This window comes from Alligator mississippiensis, chromosome 5 (genome assembly GCF_030867095.1).
Source record: "Alligator mississippiensis isolate rAllMis1 chromosome 5, rAllMis1, whole genome shotgun sequence".
Taxonomy (NCBI): domain Eukaryota; kingdom Metazoa; phylum Chordata; order Crocodylia; family Alligatoridae; genus Alligator; species Alligator mississippiensis.
In genome coordinates this window covers 104055899-104079683 of record NC_081828.1, presented here as the reverse complement: position 1 = coordinate 104079683, position 23785 = coordinate 104055899, and the positions used below count along the sequence as shown (strand labels likewise).

General features: G+C 43.8%; 1 protein-coding gene across 1 annotated transcript in view; it reads left to right on the top strand.

Annotated features, from left to right (window-relative positions):
- The window catches only part of CDH18 (cadherin 18), a 445884-nt gene that overhangs the window by 43990 nt on the left and 378109 nt on the right, over positions 1-23785 (top strand). The window contains exon 2 of the mRNA XM_059728627.1: positions 8226-8297. The gene's annotated coding sequence lies outside the window, so the exon portion shown is untranslated. The remainder of the gene's footprint in view (positions 1-8225; positions 8298-23785) is intronic.

The following is a 23785-nucleotide window of genomic DNA, read 5'->3' as shown; positions in this document are numbered from 1 at the left end:
CACAATCAGCCTCCCTGTGGGGAAACTTACCTCCACGGGCACAGTCGGACCAGGAACCGTGTGAGCCAGCATTATGCCAGTTGTTTAATCGGCTGTTCCCTGGGCGGGGAAAAGCTGAGCCAATTTCAGAGGCAGTCTTGGCCGCTGCAGGAACATTTAAAAGCTGCGCTGTAACCCAAGGGGGAGGGAGAGCAAGGGAGCACGCTGGCATGGAGCGCACCAGACGTGCTGAGGCTCCTGCAGCAGACAGGAGCAGAGCAGTTGGCTCGATGCTGGCAGGCAGAGCAGGGGAGTTATTTGAGCCCCTGTGGAAGGCTGGGAGGAAGGAGGGGACTCCACACCCTTCCCCTCCCCAAGGGTCTTATTTCTTTTGACCAAAAAAAAAAAAAAAGAGAATAGGCACAAAACCAGAAGCGCCCTACTCAGAGGCGCTGAAGTAGGCTCCAGCCAGCTCAAGTCCAGCTTGCCAGTCTCCACAACGGGAAGGCTACTGGTCCGGGCAGCCTGACAAGTTCCAACTGAACCCACACTGATGTGGGTTCCCCCTCTAGGCAAGCAGGGGTCGATTGAACACAACCAAACCACACTGTTGGTGCCTGTCTGGTTGGCAAGTGGACGGGGTGTAGGGGAGGTGGAACCCCATGGAACATTGCACCTGAACTGTGCGTACTGCCATCCCCGGGGGGCGCCCCCCAGGAAGAAGATCTCCACTGAACCCTTCCTTTATCTAATAACACCAAGTAGTGGCAGGTGAGTTGAGGGGAGGGGCCCCACGCTGGACAGATAGTGCATCACTCAGGGAACCCCCACTTAAGGCACCTTTTATCTCATATACATTTACATTTTCATAGACCTGCATTTTGCATATTGGCTTCTATTCTATCCAGGAGAGCACACAATTCAACAGCAGAATTTTTCTGTTCTTGAAGAAGGGTGTTTGTTCCCGAAAGTTTGCAAAGAACAATTTTTCCAACTATTTCAGTGGTCCAATAAAATATATTGCATCTACCCAAAGAACCCTGTCTGCCAATGTGCTAAAACCAACACAGCTATAACCAAAACAACCCTTTATACAATTTTGTCATTCCACACATCTATTGGAACATTTTCATCTCTGTCACATTCAGTGTCCTTTTTTGAGTTTTCTTTAGGGCTCTGTACAATAATGCTGGATACACATGTCTTGTAGTTTTTCCCCTTCAGCTTCTCTGATACTCCTGTCACCAAGTTTGTCCACCCTGCTGTTATTTGATGGTTCAACTCATCATCTAACTCTGAATTCCACTGAATAGTTGACCCCAGATGCTTGAACTTGTCAACTTTTCTCAAATGTTTCTCATTGGTTATCACATTTCCAACATCAGATGCCTCAGAGGAATCAGAGTGTATATATATTCAGTTTTAGATCTACTAATCTCCATTCCTTTTCCCTCTAGCACTTCATACATTGGTACAATTCAGCTTGCATTCCCTCTAGACTCTCAGGGGTTGCTTGTTACAAAAAGTAAATACAATGACATACATCGGTCAATGGGGCCGGATTCTGCTAATAAAATGACATTATGCAAGTGACAGTATTCCTTTAAAATAGTTCCTCGTGTTATTTGGTACTGATCGAAAAATAGATCTTTGAAGATGACATGTCTTAAACTGGAAAACAAATAGTCATAGTCTCTCCTGTTAACCTTGACAAGTTTTACATACATCATGAAAACCTGAAAAAAGAGCAATTGTAAGGGTACACTTGTAAGAAATTATGTTTAATATGGTGACGTCTCTAATGTGTGCTAAGTATGGTGTTATTTTTTTTTTTTAAGATGCTTAGACTATCTTGTATTTTCTGAGTGGAGCTTATTGCAAATTGATGCTTCTACATATTAAGTTAATAAGTATAGGCCTGCCAGGAATACTAATAGCAGTCAGTAAAGTATACTTCCTGACTCCAGTTATCTAAACAGGAGTAGAGTTACAAGAGTTAATAACACTGTTACATGACTAGGGGTACGCTTTGGGCATGTTCTGCAATCAGCAGCTGTCACATTTCAGAAACACCAAGTGTTCTTTCATTTGTACCAGCTGAAGGTAGCGACTAGTAAACTCAGTATAATGTGTGCTTGAGGGTGCAGACTGCCTGAAACAGTAGCTTTGACATCACCTTATGCATGTTAGTGGGTTGTTAATTCCAAGATTTATGAAGGGGAGCTGTGCAGTGTGAGCCCAGAAGAAAACTCTGTATTTGGCAGGAGAAGAGTACAGTGGGCCCAGCCTACCCAGGAAAGCATTACCCATTACCACTGCTTTGAGGGAGAGGAACCCCCGCAGCTCTCCAAGGGAGGAAGTATTTTTTGATGATCCCATGAGAGTAAATGGAGATTTTGCTACCTCCCTTTCTTCTCCACTGTTACTCCAGTTGAAGAACTGAGCCATAATTTGGAAAATAGGCAGTAGTGTCTGCATAAGGCAAGTAGTATCCTGCTCTGAATGGGTTTACTTTAGAGAGAAGTCAGGTGGGAATAGGATTATACATTATAGTGGTGAACCACAACAGGTTCTTTGTTTGCTTTGCTTTGGGAGCATCTACTAAAGCAGAGAACAGTATGGGTTAAAATTTTCCGCTACATCACTGTAGCAGTGCAATATACCTGGGGAGTATGCCACTATGGTGATGTAGCTGGCAATCGCATGTAGGCACATGTGATCACTACGTTTCCAGAGCGTGCCATACAGTGATGTAGTGTGTTGTTAGGTTGCCATAGGGCTACATGTAGACATGCCCTTTGTTTTGTATTTCCAGGTTATATAACTTTACGTGTAAATTGGAGTGTCTGATGCATCCAAATTATTTCTTAAATTTGAGGAAGTCAGGTAGCAGCTCATGCATCCACTTGTGTGATTTTTTTTTTTCTTTTAGTCAAACTGGAAATCTAGCATTTTTATGGTGAATAATTTTGTTTGATGGGCTCCAAGTTGGAAATTAAAACTGAAGGAGCACGGAGGTGGCATGGGGAAAGACTGATGGGGTGTAAGGGGGAAACTAAGGCTAAGTACAGGTATTTGAGAAGCCCATGGCAGAACCTCTCAAACTTTCAAGCTTTATTCTATGCACCCTTGGGTAGGTTGGGAGGAGGCAGAACACGTTAGCCCTTGTTGGGGAGGGGATGGAACTCAGAGCCTGCCTGCACAGCCTGAGTGCAACAAGTGGGAGGGCACTCTTGCATGCTTCCTAGTGTGCCCCGTGGGCTCCCTAGGCTGCCAAAGACACCTGAACAGCCAAGCCACCCTTGATTGGTTGATGGGGACATCATAGGCACCAAGCTGAATCTGATTCATAGATTCATAGATGTTAGGATGAGAAGAGACCTCAGTAGGTCATTGAGTCTGACCCCCTGCCCTGGGCAGGAAAGAGCGCTGGGGTCAGACAACCCTAGTTAGGTGCTTGTCCAGTCTCTTCTTGAAGACCCCCAAGGTAGGGGAGAGGACCACCTCCCTTGGAAGCCCATTCCAGATTCTGGCAACCCTTACTGTGAAGAAGTTCTTTCTAATGTCCAACCTAAATCTGCTGTCTGTCAACTTGTGGCCATTGTTTCTAGTTACTCCGGGGGGTGCCCTAGTAAATAGAGCATCTCCTATTTCCTGCTGCCCTCCTCTGATGAATTTATAGGCAGCCACAAGATCACCTCTTAGCCTTCTCTAGCAAAGGCTGAAGAGATCTAGGTCCCTCAGTTTCTCCTCGTAGGGCCTTGCCTGCAGTCCTCTGACCATATGAGTGGGCCTCCTCTGAACCCTCTCAAGATTCTCCACATCCTTCTTGAAGTGCGGTGCCCAAAACTGGATGCAGTACTCCAACTGTGGCATGACCACTGCCGCATAGAGGGGAAACATCACCTTCCTGGACCTGTTTGTCATGCATTTGTTAATGCATGATAAAGTGTGGTTAGCCTTGTTGACCACTTTGTCACATTGACAACTCATGTTCATCTTGGAGTCAGCTATGACTCCAAGATCCCTTTCGACTGCTGTGCTGCTGAGAAGGTCATCCCCCAGCCTGTAAGTGTGGTGGTGGGGTTTTTTTTGCCCATGTGAAGCACTTTGCACTTGTCTTTGTTGAACTGCATCCTATTTCATTCTGCCCATTTTTCCAACCTGTCCAGATCCACCTGGATTCGTTCCCTACCCTCTGGTGTGTTAACTTTGCCCCATAATTTGGTATCATCTGCAAACTTGGACAAGTTGCTTGGACAGGGTGCTTTCCATGCCATCGTCCAAGTCATTGAGAAAGACATTGAATAGCACCGGTCCAAGGATTGAGCCTTGCGGGACTCTGCTGCTCACATCTTTCCAGGTCGATATTGACCCATCCACCACCACTCTCTGGGTGCAACCCCTAAGTCAATTTGCCACCCACCTGGCTGTAATCATCTACATCACAGCCTGTCAGTTTATTCATGAGACCAGAATGAGATACTGTATCAAAGGCCTTCTTAAAGTCTAGGTAGATGACATCTACCTCAACTCCTGCGTCTAAACATTTTGTGACCTGGTCATAAAAAGAAACAAGGTTAGTCAGGCAGGATCTACCCACAATGCATCCATGCTGATTTCCTTTCAGCAGTATTTCCCCTGCTGGGCTCCCAGAAATGTGATCCTTAATAATTTTTTTCCAGAGTTTTCCCAAGGATAGAAGTGAGACTAACTAGCCTATAGTTTCCTGGTTCCTCCTTCCTCCCCTTCTTGAAAATATGGACCACACTGGCCCTTTTTTCAGTCCTGTGGGACTTGACTGGAGCACAGTGAGTACTTGAACAGCCATGCCAGCGGCTCTGCTATGACATGGCCAATTCCTTCAGCACCCTTGGATGAAGCTCATCCAGACCCAGTGATTTGAACACACCTAGCCCCTCCAAGTTCCCCTTCACTAAGACTGTGCTAACAGTTGGTGGGCTGGTGTCCCTTCTGTGTCTATCTGTGATCCAATTGGGAGACTTGCTCATGTGGCAGCAGCTTGTCATGGTCACAAGCCATCAGCCAGCTGTCCTGCATGTCCACCCGGCAGACTCTGTGCCCATCAAGTGCATTTCTGTCAGACGCCTGCATACTCCGTGTGTCTTGGCTGCCTGGGGGATATGTATGTTTCCTGGATGTCTAGGGGGTGTGTGTGTGTGTGTGTGTGTGTGTGTGTGTGTGTGTGTGTGTGTGTGGCATGCACATGCCACACAGCCCAGGCATCTGGGGCATGACTAGGCCACAGACTTTCACACAGCCAATGAGGACAATGACCACCTCTTGCACAACTGTCCATTTCCTGGGGCAATGGACAAGGGGGCGCTGAGTTCCCAGGGTCCCCAATTTCATCATTGGTGACATCATCCCAGTTCTGCTGCACTTCAAATCAAGGGAAAATTGCCCTAATTTCAGATTTGTGTTACTACACTTCAACAATTTGCATGTGACTGAAGGACAGTGTGATAAACTTAAAAAAAACCCTCCCCCCAGAGTTCACTTCACTATCTATAGGGTGGTTTCAGAAAACACACAATGGGAGAGTAATTGCTCTGAGTGCAATGCCATTTAAAAGCTTTGAACAATTTCTTCATAAAGTGCATATTGTCCCTGGCCCATGCGGATTGTGGCTCCACTGCCTGTCCTGCAAACACATAATGCCTCTGATTAGCTGGTGATGTTAGGACACCAGCTAATTAAGCAATGAAAAAAGAACTGGTGGAATACTGACACAGTATAAAGTATCTGGTGATCCTAAGTCATCCTTTCTGAGGCATGAGCCAGCAAATGGGAAAAACTGATTGCCTATACTTGCTAGAGTTTCAGGAGAGTGACCCTGTTTGTTTGGTGGCTTGCAAAATTCTATACCTATATTGGGTTCACAAGGCAAAATCAAATCACTGTTTCTTTTGCAGGCAGCAGATTGGGAAGGTGTGGAAAGTGTTTCCTTTCCTTCCATTGAAGAATGACAGGTGTTCCCTAAGGAAGACACTGTGTCCCAGAAAGGGGTGTGTGTGTGTGTGTGTGTGTGTGTGTGTGTGTGTGTGTGTGTGTGTTTAAGGGGGTTGCTCTAAGAAGGGAGCACTACATTAAAGCTAGCAAGACCACTGGAAATTACTTTTCATATAGCCAGGAAGAGTAACAGCTGTAAAATGGTACCTAATAAAATGAACAGTGTGAGAGCTTGAGGTAAAAAAAGGAGTTCCCAAAGCTACCTACCCTACACATATATCTATAGGATTCCCAGCAGCATACCTTAAACTCTGTAACAGACGGTCTGAACCAGCTTTCTATCATGTGCACATTGTTCCCATTAATTGAATGACCAGAATTATAAATTGGCTTTAAGACATGAGAACACAGAAACACTCTCTGCTTCTTTATGGGCTGTTGTATACATTCAAGTTTTCTGGGACTTCGTGTCTGTGAGTTGGACTCATGGGTTACTTATACATATACCAGACTATATTCAGCAGCCTCCACACCTTGTGTATTCCACGTCCCCACACTTTAGAATGGCAACAGGGGCACTTTAACCAAAGCCTGTCAAACAAACTTTAGTTAAAGCGCCCCCCCCCCCCCCCATTTTGACACACGGGACGCTGCATACACATGACACTGTGGGCGTTCTACTTAAACCTCCTGATCCCTGCTCCTCTTGCATCCTGGAACACGTATAAAGATGCCTTGGGTTTCTGGTCCTGCATTCTGTATTGAGCACAGGCAGTGTAAGTGCTTCTTGCAATCTACATTTTACATGAGCTTTCAGTTTCCCCAAACACGTTGGAAATTAATGATGCTACATATTAGTATGCATAGATGTGCTGATGTACATTTTGGGTGCAGATTCATAGGTGCTAGGGTCAGAAAGGACCTCAACAGATCATCGAGGTCCCTTGTGCAAGAACATTTTTTACTTCCATTAAGGAACTTGCCCATTTCCGAAAATCAGTGCAAATGAGTCAATTCTTAAGACAGGTTAATTGTGAGCAGGGACAAAATAGCAGCAGACCTACATTCAACACTTGCTCACCTGTATTCATGACTATGCAATCAGAGAAATTCAGCAATAAGCTAAAGTTTTCTTTGTGTCAATGGGTCTAGGCCAGGGGTGGGCAAAATATCCATCCCCACATATCCCCACCCTCCCACTTACACCCCTCCCACAATATACAAGAGTAAGACTTCATTTTAAGCTATTATACTATCACCTCAATGTACACTACACAAGCACATGTAAATCAGGACAAAAATATGTTTTGAAATGAAATTAATGTTGTATTACATTTGATTTTTTTTTTAGCATATAATTTAGTATTTTTCTGGTTCAGACATGGGAAAAACCCTTTCTGAAAGGAGTAATTCTGGGGGGCAAGGGGAGGGACTTCCAGTGGCAAAGGTCAGGGGTTAGGGGGTGGGGCTTCTGGTCTCAAGATGGTGACCAGGAGGAATGGCACATGTCAAGGGGTGGGGTAGACCACTGCCTGAAATAATTGCCTGCCTCTGATCTAGGCTACCTAGAGGGAGGCTCCAATAGGCTTGGGGACAGAGGCTTTGCTGGCTCTTGTCACTGACAGCCCGGGGGCAGAGCTGGCCCAGTGCTCAGGCAGAGGAGTTGAGTTCTGGCTGAGGCTAGATTATAACTCTGGGTGTGGAGGGGAGGGGTAAACAGAGGATTGGCAAAGCCCCATGGGTTGCTGGTGGAATGCAACTTACTGTGAGTCTCCATGGGACTTGGCACAGATGTTCGTTGCAGCACTCTAAGCTGCAGTGCTGAAGTCTGATACCATGGCCCTCCTGGGTTATCTTAGAGTGGCATCTGCCATTTTTTACAGAGCTTTATGTGCCCTGACTGTCTGTTCAGTTACAGTTGTAGAGCACTTTCTGCATGCTTATCATACAATAAGTGTAACTTCTGTATCTGCTCTAATTCATTATTTTGCAAGGCGTAGCATAGACCCAAGAAATGGCTAGAGGATAAGATGGCTGTGGAAATATGTCAGTTATTTCTTTTTAAATCTGAATACCACATTTGGCTGTTCTCTTTTTCTGATCTGAATTTACCACCCTAGTGTAAAATATTCATGAGTCAGGTTTATACTCTCACATTGTCATTAGTTCATTGCAGGTTAGGGTTAAGTGGTATTCACATTTCCAGACTGACATACTTTGTACTCTCTAGTTCATTCCACCTTCCCTAATATCTGACTTGTTTATCTTTTCAGCAGTTGCAGGGACAGTGGGATTGATTTGGTGACTTGTGTGAAAGAAGGAAAGCACATAGTTATCACTGAGCAGTAAGTACCATTTTCTTTATTTTCTTAGCCAACCAGCAATAAGTCTTGCTTCTAGTTTTTGAAGCGAGTAGAAATGAACAGGGCAAGCAGAGAGGTTGATACACAACGTTGGTTATGTTCTGCTATAGTACTGGAAGTACTCCTGTCATTTCAGTCGCCTTGCTACATACATGCATATGCAATCTAAACTGCTTCTAAACTGAAGTACTCCAAAAAATGTCAAGAGATCAGTTTGGCGGTAATCAGGGATTTGGATGTAAGCACTGTAGAGAAACATACATTAATTACATTATTGAAGTGTCTCAAAATTGGAGAGTACATTAACTTACTGTTAAATTGATTGAGATATGACGAAGCTTTAAATACATAATATCCAAGCCTCTAAAATTAGAGGGACCAGTGCATGCATGTACACAAAACTTTACTCCAGAAAGTAGGAGCTAATTAAATAAAGCAAAGCTTGTCAGTTGTATTTCCATGCTACGAAAAATGCCGTTCTGTTTTATTTTATATATCAGGGGTTTTCAACCTTTTTTGAGCAGTGTCCCCCTGACAGCTGGCTAGTGGGGCAGGTGGAGGGGTAGCAGCAGCTGGTTGCAGCACAGCGGGGGGTAGGCTGGTGGCGGCCGCACACAGAGCGGTGTCATGGGGTGGTGGATGGTGGTGGTAGCTGCTGCATGCTGGCTTCTCCCTCCATGTCTGGCTGGCCGGGTAGCACCTGTTTGGCCCACAGACAGGCGCTGCTACCCTCGCCCTGCCCCAGCCCTGCTCCTGTGAGGCGGCGGCATGGGGTGGTGGTGCTGTGTCCCTGCCTGCTCAGGCATGCCTTGTGGGTCCATTCAAAGTACCCTTGGGGATGTACCCCTGGTTGACAACCCGTTATAAATTACTGTCAATATTGTTTGTAGCCTGCTTAACTGTTAATTTGTTAAACTTTGCTAGAATCATGTCAGGTTAAAATTGCCATTTCAAATTGTAAGTGGTAAATGGTTTATATGTAATCCCTAAAGTACCTCTGCATTGGAATCCAACATGTAATATTTAAAGCAATAGGACCTGGTGGACTAAATTTATTATGAACACTGATGGACTGTACTTGGACACACAAACATTTAGAATTGTTTGCTGTTTTATGATGTACATCAACTGCTCTTTGAAAAAAATTTAGAGATTTTTGTGGTAATGCCTTGTCTCCTAATTGTCAAAATTTATAAGCCTCCCTCCCCCACAGTTATAGGCTCAGTTTAATGGTGACATTCATGAATTTCTGCCTGAGTTGCTAATGCATTAAAGTTTAGCATGGTTTTGTAGTCTTCATGATGCAGTTTCAAATAATGAAGGGCTAGAATGTGCATTTCACTTATCCAGAATGTCAGGGATGTTGGAAGAGAGTAAGGTCTGTATAGGCACTGCCTATCATGTAAGAAATAATTGCAGCTTCTGTGCTTGTGAAAGCACATTTTTTGTTCCATATGCTTCCTTCGAGCAACTCAGCAGACAGCTTGGGAAGGTGGCACAGAAATTCCAGCAGCAGTTTCCACCCTCCCATACTACAGGAGGGTTTAGCACTCCTTTTAAAAGTGTGTGGTAAATTGGTCCACATTGCCATGTACATCTCTGAAGAAGCAGTGTCTCCAGTCCTCCACATTCCACTTCAGTAATTATATACTTCCACATCATGTCTAATTATGGGTTCTGTGCTAAATGCCCCAAATAACACTCAGTAAAACATTGATGTTGATGTAACACTGTAATGGAAATGTAAGAAGATAAAGTAAGAGTGGTGACATCTAGTGAATTGGTAGGAAATGCAGGATGATATGGAAAAAATAACATTTTCTTCAATAAATGGGGAAATCATCCAAATATTAGCAAGATAATGTGGTTACCCATTTCCTACATATAACAAAATTAGGGTTGGGTATTTGACTGGTCAAGTAAAATTCAGGAAAATGCCTGGTCAAGTATCGGTCAAGTTTTTCTTTTTTTTTTTTTTAATTTGCTGGTAGGTCCAAATAATGCACAGAAAAAGCATATTTTTTCATTAAGAAATGTCATAAAACAATAAAAATAATATTTCTGTCAGAACAACTAAAAAAATGTAGTTTTTTGGGTAATATTGCTATAATCTGATCGCTTGAAAATAAGCAGTCAATTGATACTATTTGACTGCTTGCCAAACCTAAACAAAATTGATATTTGAAATAAAAATTATCTGCAAACCAACTGCCATGGGAGAGGGGAGTGTGTTGCTGCATTATCTCATTAGAAATGAGTATCCATGTTTGTGGCAGAGAACAACCATAGACTTATGAGAACAAGTAAAAAAAAAAAAAAAAAAAACAAACAACCCCCCCCCCCCCCAACCTTTTTATTAACCTGGGGGAAAGGTAGACCAAGAAGATATGACCTGCTGCTATTTGTTTAGAAGAACTTTGAGGGAAAACAGATGGCTTATAGACTTGCTAGTAAGAGAGAGGATTTAAAAACAAACAAAAAAGCACAGACCCAGCATAATCAGTGGAAACCTAAAATTACTGCCACCTGATGATTTTTCCTCAACTTGTATGTAATGAGCAGCATAAAGGTGTGCATAAAAAAAAAGATTAACACAGTTGATCCTTGTTGTCTCCTTGGTCACCATTTTAGCAGAGAAGCCAAGGCTTTGTGCAGGCCTGAGAAATTAATTTCACTGTAACTCCAAGAAAAGTGTCCTCCTAGGCTATCCTCACGATGCTTTTGAGGATCCAGGATCTTTCTTAAGTCTGTGTGGAAAAACTGGGAAGAAATATGAACATTGGTGTAGCGATCTATATATTTGCACAGAGTTGGGGGGAGGGGGTGTTGGTGTCACTAATATGCTTCCACTATTTTGTTTTTCATTTTAGGAAATATTTGGTGAGTAGGTGCAAGCTATGGCCATTATGTATTTGTTGTTTTGTAATTGTCATTCATTCATTTTGTTCATTTCTCATTTTGTTTATTTCAAACAATCGTATCAATCTGTATCAAAGGCACCGATATGTAATATGAAATGTATGATTATTTTGGGTGTTGGGTAGTCACCGGGTATGGGCGTGTACACTTGCATCTGACTGACATTCACCTGTCTTCTCCAGGGTGCCACAACCCTCAGTCAGTCTAGGTGGGGCGCGTTCTCTCTCTCTCTCCGTCTCCTCCTGCCATGACTTTGATGTTTTAATTTTTTGGAGATGTTAACGAAAAGGAGGTGTGGTGACCACCCTGCCTCCACCACGACTGATTGTTGGTTCCTGCCCCAAGCTCCGAGTCAACAAAAACGGGGGGGGGGGGGCATGGCGAAATGACCAGACGGAAAAGATTCTTTCCTTTTTTTCTCTCTCTCTTTTTATTTTTTATTGTTATGATGCCCATTGAATTTCTTCTCCAGGGGTTGAGTCCTGGATGCCCCTTAGTTTCATTCATTGCTTCTCCAGCATCAATTCTCAATGCCTGCTGGCAAATGGGGAGTCCCCTCTTTTTTTCTCCGGGCTCATTGTGGCCATGCATGGCTTAATTGATGACCCATAGCTGTTAATAAGCCAATATAAACAAACAAAAAGAAACGGTAGGACTTGGGAGAATGTTGCCTTCTCCCCCCTCTCTCCCTACCAGATTGCAGTTTCCTACCTCCTCGACGCCTGAGCCATGACGCCCCCTGGGGAATGGGGTTTCATTGTTTGTTTTTTTTATAGTCCCTTTCTCCTTTCTCTTTCTTCTTCTTATCGCGGCTACACCTGGCTTAATTGGCGACCTATGGTGATTAATTGGTACTTCCAAAACAAACGGATAAGTGGCTTGGGAGCATCTGCCCCTTCTATCTCACTCTTTTTTCTCTCCCTTTGCTTTGCTTCTTATTCTCCTTCCTTTCTCCTTCACCCTTTTAGCGAGGGCTCCTCCGACCCTCCGAGACCCGAGCAGGCTTTTACCCTGCTCCTGGGGCGTCAGTCTCGGGTTAAGCATTACCAGCCTCCATCCTGACCGCAGTCTTGCATTTTCACTTTCCGCAGCCCCGCAGTTCTGCCCGCAGCCCCCAGATATTGCCCCGGCCATGGATTTGCGCCAATCCACCTCACCTGCAGAGGTAATAAATCTGGGCTGGGGTGAACTGGCAGCTCCTGCCATAGCATGGAGGTTCTATTCTGGTTGTGTCCGTGTCCCTGGCTGAGGGAACACCCTGGGTGAGTATCCTTCAGTCCCTTACACTAGGGCATAGGTAATACTATCTGTAGGATATCTGTTTAACACATCATACCCATGGTGAAAGTCAAGTGAATTTATGGCATCTTGAAAATGTTTCGGTTACGATATGGGCAGTATTTCGGGGAACAGAAATATCTTTCAGCCTTATTCAAGTGTGCTTATGTATTGCAGTTAACAACCTAACATTCCTCAAAGTTAGCGGGTTCTAAAATTAGCTGTTGGGAGCAGTGGCATGTTGAGGCTTAATACCCTCTGTAATGTACACAGCTCTGACTTACTGCCATAGGACTGGCAACTGAAAGCGGGGGTATGGCTAGAAACTTGCAAGTCTGCTCTGTGTCTACCCCACCAGCACAACCCCACTTTGCCTCCCAACATAGCACAGTATAGACATCCCCAGTACACACACTGCCAGCATATCACAGGATAGTGTGTGTGTGTGTGTGTGTGTGTGTGTGTGTGTGTGTGTGTGTGTGTGTGTATGTGTGTGTGCATATACACACATGCACACATTTACACACACACACACACACACACACACACACACACACACATACACTCCCCCTCCCCAGACTTACCTTTGACTGCCACAGAGCTGCACAGATAAGGCATGGGGGCACTGGTGAGGGAGAGGCCATCCTGACTGTTCAGAGTCTGGGAGCACAGAGGGAGCACCCCTGGCACTACAGGGCATCAGCCACAGGCACACCATATGTATGCATGCATTTGTGCGTGCACATGTGCACCCCCCCAAATACACATACACAGCTGGTTCATACCGTGTGTTACAGAGTTTGAGGTACGCTGTTAGGAGTCCCACAGATATACATGCAGGGTAGCTAGTTTTGGGAACTCTTTTTTCTCAAGCTCTCACACTGTTCATTTTATTAGTTACCATTTTACAGTGGTCACTTTTCCCGGCTATATGAAAAGTAATTTCCAATGGTCTTGCTAGCTTTAATGTAGTATTCCCTCCTTAGAGCAAACCCCTTTGAAAAAAAACCCCACATCTGGGACACAGTGTCTATGATTTTCCCCTTAGGAAACACCTGTCATTCTTCAATGGGAGGAAAGGAAACACTTTCCCCACCTTCCCAATCTGATGCCTGCAAATGAAACAGTGATTTGGTTTTTCCCTTGTGAACCCAGTAGATTCCTTAAAATAGGTATAGAATTTTGCAAACCACCAGATGAACAGTATCATTCTCTTGAAACTGTAGCAAATATAGGCAATCAGGTTGTCCCATTTGCTGGCTTTTGCCCCAGAAAGAATGACTTAGGATAACTAGGTGCTTCATACTGTGTCAGTATTCCATTTGTTCTTTTTTAATTGCTTACTAAGCTGGTGCCCTAACATCACAAGCCAATCATGAGCATTGTGTGTTTGTTGACAAGCAGTGGAGCCACAATCCCCATGGGCCAGGACAATGTGCTCTTTACCAAGAAATTGTTCAAAGATTTTAAAAGGCATTACACTCAGGGCAATTACTCTCCCATTGTGTGTTATCCATAAGGTGACTTCAGAAAGTGAATTGAACTTTGGGGGGAGGGTTTTTTTTTTCAGTTTATCTCACAGTCCTTCAGTCATATGCAAATTGTTGAAGCATAGTAACACTTAAATCTGAAATTAGGGTAATTTTCCCTTGATTTGAAGTGAAGCATCTTTAAACATAAACATCAAATAAACATCTTTATCAAAGATGTGGACATTGATGTCAGAAGCACGCAAGATGAACATGAGCCACCAATGCGATGTCGTAGCTGGCAAAGCAGTGATACTCTGCTATGCAGGGGCTGCATGCTGTGCACCTGCAACTCCCACACGCACACTGGGGAAGCCCTGCACTGGACTCTGTGGGGAATCAGGGGGTGGGGAAGGCAACCAGCTCTAGCATGGGGCTTCCCCTGCTGCAAGTGTGGGAGCTGCAGGCATACAGAGCGGAGTAGAGCTGCCTGGCAAGCTGTGCTCTTTGCTCCCATGTATAGTGGTGGCCAGAGCCCCGCTCCACCAGGCATCAGTGCCTGTGCCTTCCATGAGCACCCTGAGACTCCCGCCTGCTGCTGCTGCTGTGGGTAGTGGGGGCTGCTCACTATGGGGGGAGTGTGTGGAGGGTCCCCACTCTCCCTCATACCCACACCCTGCCCACCTGCTGCCTGGGCTCTGCGCTGCTCTCTGTCCTTTCACCAGCTGCAACTGTGGCTCCGAGGCCCCAGTCCCCACCTCCTCCCTACCTGCTGCCCAGAGTGAGCGGGAAGCTGGGGAAGCCAAGCAGGTTCCCATTGGGGTGGCTGCAGCAGGGGCAGCAGTAGTGCTGGCTGAAAGCTGCTGCTAGCTGGTCAGGACCCCGTCACCCATGAGGATGAGAGCAAGGTGCAATAGAGTATGTTTGAGGGGGTGTACGCTTGGACACATCGCTTCCATGCTTTGGGTGAGTGGGCTGGGAGTGGTGCAATTTACTGGTGGAGTTCTGAGCTGGATGAAAGTGCCTGAAGGTGTAGATCCAGCCTGTAGGCTGTAGTTTGCCCACTCCTGGACAAGATGACCTATTGAGGTCCCTTCCAACCATAATTTCCTATGATTCTACTATGTGTTGCAGCCTTTCTTCCACAATCACTCGCACTTGCTGCACTTCCACTTTCTCACTCTTGAGCATAATCATGACTCCAGCCACTTTGTTTACATCCGACCCTGCCCACCATCATGGTCCCCTCCCCTATATCTTTACAAAACATTTGTAATATCTCTCCCATAGGATTCCATACTCCTGTAAATATGTTATGTCCACTTTAACCTGCACCAAATGTTGGCATAATCTTATTCCATCTCTTCCTTGATAGCATACTTCTGACATTTACATAATACACAGTCATGCTTGTCCATTTAAATTACACATCTCTACTACTTTACAATTCTTCTATTCTTCTGCTTGATGCAGTTGGCTCTAGTCTTCCCTCTCTTTGCATCCCTATAGTCTTTGTCTTTTGTTGTATTGCTTTGACATTCAAGAAAGCTTCCCCTTTTCCCTCTCTTCCCTCATTAATCCCAGGCCACATTAACTTCCATGAGCTTTTCATCAATCTTTCTCCCTTCCCCTCTCTGTCTCTTTGTCTGACTTCTTCTTTCTAAGTTTCATAGTATGTTCTTTCTTTCTTTTCCTAATTTGACTATCTTCTTTTTCTTCTGCTCTATCCCCACTCCTCCTTCTTCCTACATCTTCCTCTCCTCTCTCTTTTTCCCTTCTTTCTCCTCTGTCTCAATATAAGTTGTTCTACTTACCTTTCCTTCTTTTTCCTGTTCTGTGCCATCTGTGCTGCTTCACTACTGAAATTTCACACACTTCCTCCCCAACTCTAAAAGTTTAGACTGGACATTAGGAAGAACTTCTTCACAGTTCGAGTGGCCAAGGTCTGGAACGGGCTCCCAAGGGAGGTGGTGCTCTCCCCTACCCTGGGGGTCTTCAAAAGGAGGTTAGACGAGTATCTAGCTGGGGTCATTTAGACCCAACACTCTTTCCTGCTTATGCAGGGGGTCGGACTTGATGATCTATTGAGGTCCCTTCCGACCCTAACATCTATGAATCTATGAACTCTTCTGTCTTTTGGTATCTCCTCCATTATCATGCATTTTGACTCAGCATATTTTTCCCCACTTTCCCTTTCCTGCTTCTTTGTAGATCTAGTTTTATTTGGAAAGACCAAAGGAATTGCCGCTGTAAATGTCCTTCTTCTTCACAAATAACACACTTGAATATTTCTTTGCCACCGCCAGTCTGTGCCCTTCCTCTTCATGGCCAGTATACAATATAGCATACATTATACTGGCAGTATGTGGCCAGCTGTCCTTCCTGCCCACACTTGCTACTGAGTTTAGGCTGTCTGAAATACTTTTTAAATCCTCAATGTGACTCTATTTGGATTACTGATGGTGAGTGCATTATCCCACCAGGACTTCTCTCATTGCCCTCATTATCACTTTTGCTGTCCACAATCCCATCCATATACCATATTTATTGTATATATTCCCAACATACGCAACTTTTTGTACATAATTCCCAACCATTTCTTTATCTCCCCTCTTCCAAGCAAGTCCATGTATATTTGAAAAGTATTGCCCTTTCTCTTATCTTTTCTCTTGCAATAAAACTTATCCCCTTAAGTTCTTCTCTCTCATCTATTATTGCATGCATCTTCCAGAAACCCTCATATCCAGCTCTATTCCAATACAAAATTTCCCAAGACCTTAGGGTTAGCAAAAGTCAGGCTATTCAAATGTTCTGTCTCAGCATCCAAAACTTCAAACATCCCCTCCCCACCATAAATTCATATCTATTCATCATCTGACTTCTCTGTTCCCCTTCCCCTCTTACTACTATTCTTATTCTCGGGTGTAGGTTACCTGCTTCTCCATTTTACACTTCCTCCCATCTTGTTTTTCTTTGCAGGTCTAGCCCATTCCTCCCACCAATTGTCATCTTCCCTTCAATCACTGTTTCATTACTCATTTCCCCCACCTGACCACCTCTTCTCCTGGTCTTCCTGCCAAATGGACCCTTTCCTTGTTTATTTTTTCAATAAAGCCTACAAAACTGCCATTCCCACTACACTTTTCTTTCCTATCTTCTTTCATCCTCTCTTCCCCACCTTCATCTTCCCTCCATAAGACTCTCCATCTTCACTTCTGCTGCCCTGTTCACTTCTCATCTCTTGGTCTGCTTTCTCTTCCATAACTGTCACTCTACTCTCCAAGACTGCCAGCAATACTGTTCCAGGCCCTGAGAATTCCTTCTCCTCCTGCATCCCGGTGCTCCGTCACTGCCCCCCTGGCACTCCTGGAATCAATCTAGACAGTAAACCAGACCTCTGCCCAGCCACTATAGGTAATCTTAGCCAAGGGACAGCCAAGAAGCTATGCTTCTGATGAGAACCTAGCACAAGGATGGTTTAGTGCAGCCCATCTGGTTAAGATATAGTGCCCATTGTGCTCAGTCCCCCTCAGTGCCAGCTCTTTAAAGTTATGGTAAACCACTACATCAAATATATTTTGATGATTTGTTCACTCCCATATCTGAGCTGCCCCTTTCTTTCCCATTTCTAATGATTCTTCTTTTTTCCTGCCAAATGGGACCCCCTCAGCCTGTCACATGTGATTAGTTTGGCCCTGCCCTCTGTGGGATACAGATGGACCAGGGAGCCTTGCACCTCATCTGTATATAAAATTTTGCAGGGTGTCAGGACTTGTGACTAAAACATAGTGTTCGAGTCATGAGTGTGGGGGTGTGGGGGGAGGTGGTGGCAGTGTCTCTTGCCCTGTGAGGTCAGGCCAACTCTCAGGATCTCAATATTGTGCTATTAGACAGGAGTGTGTGACACAATTGCACATATACAAACACACAAATCAGTTAGGTGTGTGTATGTGTGCGCGCGCGCGTGCGCGCGCGCGCACACACACACACACACACACACACACTCTACCAGCTCTAGCACGTACACATCCAAACCAACCTAGGCACATGCATTCCTTTCACCAATTCAAGCACATACACTATACCCCGCAAAAGTTACACCCAGATCACAAATTCATATATCATGCACACAATGCTGCACGCACGCATGCAACTCAGATACACACACGTTCAAAATAACTGGCTTAGGTTCATGCACACCTATCACCAGTTTAAGCCCATACACGCTACACACACCAAACTTAGATGGAATCAGTTACCAGTTACCAACACCTGTACATTCAATACACATACGTGGATTATTAATTCAAATACCACACACACACACAATGATATCTATATATATGTGTGTGTGTGTGTGTGTGTGTGTGTGTGTGTGTGTGTGTGTATATATATATATATATGTGTGTGTGTGTGTGTGTGTGTGTGTGTATTCACTAATTCACACCCATACCACCCATCTACATATACACACGGATGAGTTCCTAACTTGGATGGTACAGTGTGTATGTATGTGCTTGCAGTACCTGAGATACTTGGGGGAAGGTTCAGGTGAGAGAAAGAGAGTTAAAGTGTAGGGAGTGAAAATTGCCAGAACTGGGATTAGAACCTGTAGACTAGAGGGGCCTGGGCTGAAGAACTAAGGGCTGGGGATAACTTTAGGTTAATTTATCTTAATTGATTAAAAGACCATGCCCAAACCCTACAGAACAGGGGAGCGATGCCAGCACAGAGGCTGGGACTGGAGCCAGAGCTACGGAGGAGCTGAAAAGGTAGGTGGGGAGAGGGAAAATTGGGACTAAGGGAAAGTGTGGGTGTTAAAGAGGGGCTCTGGGTGTGGGGAGCCAGAGAAGTTGCAGGGAGCAGCAATAGGTGCTGGGAGCTGGAGAAAACTTCAGGACAGCCACAAGGAGCTAGGAAGCTGCCGGGTGGGGGGGGGGGGAGGACTACAGAAGGTGTGGGGGAAGCCTGTAAACAGAGAGACGGACAGCAGAAAATCACAGGAAAAGCAGCAGGAGAGACTGAAAGGCAGCAGGGGCAGCAGGAAAGCAGAGAAAGGCAGCAGAAAGTCACAGTGAAAAGGCACTAGGAATCGAGAGGAGATCAGGAAACTAGTGGAGAGGGATGGGGGCTGGAGCTGAGAGAGAATGAGGCTGGAATTTAAGATAAGGAAGGGGCTGGGATTCAGTAAAATGTGACCCAACTTGGGGTTGCAAATGACAGTGGTTTTATTGAACAGGGGAGATGGTAACACAATGACTTATTGGTTCCCTTGTGCGTGCATGTGTGTGCGCACGCGCACACACACACACACACACACACACACACACACACACACACACACACACACACACACACACTGGCAGCAGGGGTTAGAGAGGCTTGGTGCAGGGACTGAAGTCCAGGAGGAGAGAGATAGCATATAAATTGTAGGAGGAGGTGTGCAGGTAATATCTACCTATGCAGGCTGGAATGGGTCCTTGTCCAGTAGGTGTTGTCCAGAGGGGGGTCACTGGCAGAGCCTCTGGGTGGATAGGTGGTGTGGCATGGTTCTGGTCCAGATGGAGAGGGTGTCCCACTGGGTCTGTCTTCACTGCCCGCTTTTATAGGGGCAGACCTTATGTGACCCTAGTGACAGGAGGCATGCCCAGGCAAGGATCAGTCCCTGGTGTACTGAGCATGTATGCTCCATGCAGGGATGTGCAGTTTCTGGTGTCTGTAATGGTGAGAGTTGCTGGTTCTGCAGGGTCTTTTGTCTTTCAAATGCTGGGTTCTTGTCTCTGTTCCTGGGTGAGGTCTGTGATTCCTGAATGAATCAATGCGAGGTGAAGGCCCAGTCATTACAGGCCATTCAGTAGAGGCCTGCTACCATTGTATTTCAGTCATTCCCAATCATTGTCATTCATCGGGGAACCAATTTACATGGGAGGGGTGTGTGACTCATACAGTTGCAACATGGGATGCCCAGGCAGAGTACAGAATATAGAGGCTTGACATATAAAATGGAAACTTGACATGACTTTGGTTCTTTTACAAACACAGGTCTAAACCATACAATATTCATATGAAACAATAAAAATCAATACAAAAATGATAATACAATATACAACAGTAAGAATCTATACAAACCTTATAATAATACAATATATAGCAGTGGATATCCAAAACCAAAAACTTGCTACTAAAATAAAAATGTTTAAAGCTTATCGTAAGTCTGAGCTCTCTTATACTTATGTATAGGGAATAGAGAGGGAGAGAAAAAGTCAGAAATAGTTGGGAAAGGGGAGGGAATGCATTTTAAATTAAATAATTAAAAAAATACTTGGGGTTTTGCTACAGATCCTTTGTGGGGGTATTTGGAGTACATGCATATATTGAGCAGTGTTGGTATGTGGCGCCACTATGACTTGAAATGCTGTTGTCTCTGCTGGGACCCTATCCAATAAACTGTACAGTAAGTCATGAGGCTTTGGATTAATATCATGTACAGTTTGTACTATATATAAGGAAGAACTCCAAAAATGTGTTTATGGAGTTCCTGCTCTAAAATTGGCAACTAGAGTCAGACAGACAACAGACTCCTGTTCCCCCTGCAGTATTTTGGCTCCTTTCTGTCCTGCCCTTCCTCCCCCCCCCCCCCCCCCCCAAGGTCACATACAGCTCACTTTCACATTGTGCTTGGGAAGGGAACAGAGCCTGAGCATGGTCTGATAAGTTATAAGGGGCAGGAAGGCTGCAGGGGGAAGAAATTAGATGGGTAGGGGGCAAGGGGGCCACCTGCCCTTGCCCCCGCTGCCTCCCCCCACCCCCCCCCCCCGCATTTTCCATGCTATTGCAGTGGGACAGGAATTAATTAAAGACAATACTCTCATAATTAGATACTACACTGGGAAAATTACAGCACATTTATACATTTTTCATATGTAGAATCTAATGATTAGCAGGGAGAAGGTTGTCTTATAGTCAGGGTCATCTTACGTTCAAGTAAATATGGTATATGGGTGATGTTTAAGTACATGTTAGACATGTACACTGCTAGCTTTACATTTTTGATTACTTAGCATCTACGCTCACTGTTCTGCATTCTTCAGAAAAAACAGGAGAGACCAAAAATAAAGGATCTGTAAGACATTGCTGTGCAAATATATAGAAGTTAATTGGCATAAATAATCTAGTTACAGGTTTTGTATATATGCCAATAGACATACCAACCACATCTAAATAATATAGCAAAAGTGGTAAGGAGTTGTTGACTAAAGGTAATAAGCATATCAGAGAGTGCTGTAGTTTCAGATATCATCATGACCTTTCATATGTAGCAGCTCACTTTCTAATTATTTGTTTCACATTTGATTGTTTGACAAATGACTAATGTGTACAAATGTGTGCCTGCTGTGATGTTTGCAGGCTTCTCACTTAGATGATTAACTCCAGTCAATATTTACTTATATATAATTGTTTCTGATCCCTAAACTGAGAAGTTTTAAACAGATGACTAACATAGCAAGTTATCTTGTTCAGTTATGAATATCTTTGTTGCCAAATTAAATATTTATATAAAGAATATTCCTGCGTCAGACTTTTGTACAAATCCATGCTCCAATGAATGCTGGCAAATAGGGTGAAATACTAAAACAGAAAACAACCATCCTCTCATATATCACTTAGTAGTGATATTGTTCTTGTGATATAATGGCCTCATGTTGACCTTTTGCACAAGGGAGAATTTTTCTCACAGTATATCTGCCTGAAGCTCACTACCAATATAGTCCCTTGTCTACTCAGGGACATTTTGCAAATCATGCTGAGTTCCATGTTTCCATAGTCATACTCCTACATTAACTATGTTGACTAGTTGAAGCTAGTTTGGGTATGTCTAGAATACATTGCTTTCAGGACAGTGATTATAGCGTAGGCACACCTATAATTAATAAAGGGGTACACCCATTCCCAGAGCACATAGGTGTTTGAAATTTGGACTGAAGACCTTCTTAATAGTTTTATTTGATTGATTGTTTGAACCATCTTAGAAATTGCGTCTAGTTTTGTACTATTTGCACCCAATTTGCAAAAAAAAAAAAAAATACTTCTGAAAATGTAAGCTTCAGAGAAATAGGTAATATTTGGATGTTTGCAGGAAATTAACTTAATTCTGAACCTTTTTGTGAAAAAGTAAATATACTTGTTACAATTTAGCATGATTGAATTGGGGTCTAAGTAGTACTTTGTTCCTTAGTTTTCACATATTAGACATTTTACGTTTTTCATTTTCCATTTTGTACAATGCACGTTCTCTTGCTTGTTGCTGGACCTTTTGCTGTAAATCAGTTTCCAAGTTATGAATTATGAGATTACAAAATATAGTTCTAAAAACTAGAACTATCTTTTTTATTTTTCTGACAATACAATTTTTTAACTTCGACCAAAACAAAAAACCTCTCAAGCTGAAAACTTGAATACTAAATTTTAGCAAATCTTAATGGCTAGAATAGAAATGCTCTGAAAGCTGCTGTGTAAATCAAAAGTGATGGCAAAACTTAAACTCTAGTAGCATAAATAATGCTTTTCTAAATCCTTTTTTCTTTTCCCTTTTCCAAATGAAAGATTAATGGGCATGTAAAAATGATTTGTGTTCTATCGTTCTTTATTGATTTAGTATTTGAACATCAACGCATCCATATTCATAAAAATAGCAAAATTAGAGTATTAGTAAATAATGTAGCAGGTGTCATTATAATAGTATAAAAACTCTGAAGATTAATTTCTGCATTTAGTACCTCATCTCACAGGGCATTAGAAAAGAAAATGAATGAGAATCCTTTTCAGTGTACATCAAATACCTGCTGTTTTGACATTAATATTCAGTTTATTAGGGTAAACATATTATTTTTTATTTTAAGTGTATAACTGATGCATTTAAACTGATGGAGATCTTTCAGTTGATTTTAGTTATCTTTGGGTCAGGCTCTGTGTGTGAAACACCTTGTTGTATTTCTGTAACAGTATGCATATCTCATAATCCTTACATTATCCATAGTAATGAATTAAAGGAGTAGACATACATGCTTATGTCAGGTATTTCCACTGGTTTGTCCACTGATTTAAGTTACTAGTTTCTGGGATGGACAGATGTCTAGCTTTCAGAAGGTAGTTGCTGCCATAAGTATTATTTCAGTACTTAGTGGGTGTTTTTACGTGAGATGTTTACTGTGGAGTTGCCTAATTAGGTCCACAGTAAAGTCTTAGCATCTACATGTGAGGCCCTGTTAGGTCACAGTAAAATGATTAACTCTGCCATAGGTTAATATTTGTAAACACAGGTACTTTCCTGCGGCTGTATTATTAAGTGCACTGCAACACATATGTAGTTGCTGACAGGGCTGGCTGGGGCACCAGAGTGCTTTGGTGCAAGGGCTGTCTGCTGGCTCACCCTGCACTGGAGCACCCTTGTGCCCCAGCTAGCACCTGTGCATGTTGAGCCAGGCCAGAGCAGCCCCAGGCTGGCAAGCTGACCCTGCTGGCAGGCTGACCCTGATGGGTTCCCTGCCAGCTGGGGCTGCTCCAACCTGACTCAGTGTGCTGCAGTCCTAGGCACACATGTAAATATGGTGCCTGGGAGCAATAAACTTGGGCATTAATTGCACTCCGGCATTAATTGTAATTTATTCAGTTGAAGTAATTGCATGTGTAGATGTGCCCAGTTATTGGCTTTGGAAGGTAGGTTGTTTGCATTCAGCAATGACTTCCTAGGAATTAAGATAAAAGATAAAATTAAGAGCTGCAGATACATGATCCATCCACCAA